This window comes from Aplysia californica, unplaced genomic scaffold (assembly GCF_000002075.1).
Source record: "Aplysia californica isolate F4 #8 unplaced genomic scaffold, AplCal3.0 scaffold00125, whole genome shotgun sequence".
NCBI lineage: Eukaryota > Metazoa > Mollusca > Gastropoda > Aplysiida > Aplysiidae > Aplysia > Aplysia californica.
Window position 1 is genome coordinate 506,910 of NW_004797395.1, and position 1,029 is coordinate 507,938.

The 1,029-nt window shown below is 44.9% G+C and overlaps 1 protein-coding gene across 1 annotated transcript in view; it reads left to right on the forward strand.

The window, feature by feature from the left end:
• Positions 1–1,029, forward strand: part of LOC101851492 (GTP-binding protein ypt1) — a 44,858-nt gene that overhangs the window by 15,182 nt on the left and 28,647 nt on the right. The gene's annotated exons all lie outside the window — the stretch shown is intronic.

Genomic DNA, 1,029 nt, shown 5'->3' on the forward strand with positions numbered 1-1,029 from the left:
GGGTGGGTGTATACACAAATGTTTTAACTCTCCTGTTTGTCTACAAAGTCAGTTATATTTACATATACCATGTCAACTCCATCGCATTCTCCCAGGGACTGCACACATGCTATGTTCCTAGCATCGGTACGTTTCCGAAAGCTTATTAAAAAAATTCATCGTCTTGCCGAGAGAATTCTAGGTTGTGGGAACTTTCAGTTCCTTTTATAATGTTTGGAAACTTGAAGCGGTTCTCTAAACACGAAGGGCCTACTCGAGCTGTTGGCATTGTGGCTCTCGGGTACACGGTATTACGTTCTTTCTTTTGCGATCTGCGACTGTTTAGTTTTAGCAGCACTGGGTTTGAATTATGGCGATACAGTTGAACCAGCTCCGACAGCCATCAAGACAATCTTACTTTTACTTTTATCCGCCGCTTATACCTTTTTGGGTGTTGCGGGAAGAAAGAGACGTTTCTCTGTCGCCAGCCGTGGGTGATTAATGTTTCCCGGACTCCATCTATCCAGGTCTTTCTCTGTCGCCCTCTAGCCTTGTTGCACCTTGTTGCCATCGAATTCTTTGATGTAGGCACGTTGTATGAAAGACCACTTCTAACTCCCTTCTTGCGTTAAAAATAATCTATACGCTATACTGTATAACGACACGGTCCAAAATGACCGCTTGTCTAAGATACCCACTATTCTCCTCGACAACAGGCAGTTGTCTTGGACAAGTCTGACTGTATTTTTCTAACTAAGGACAGTGATGCTTGTTAGTGTTCTCGGTTGTGGAAGCACCTGGTTTGAGTGACTGTCCAGAGGTTGTGTGTGCACTTCGTAAGCGGGTGGCTCTGGAGGCAGGTCTTACTCCCCCCCCCCCTCTCCCTCTGTTGCTTCTATCTGTCTCGTTTTTTTCAAGCACCAAATGACCGTTAGTGTCGATGTGCTTCTCTGTACTCAAACAAACAAAAACACTTCACAAGTATCCCCCTACCCTTTCTGTAGTGCACATATACCTGTGATTACTCTCTCTCTCTCTCTCTCTCTCTCT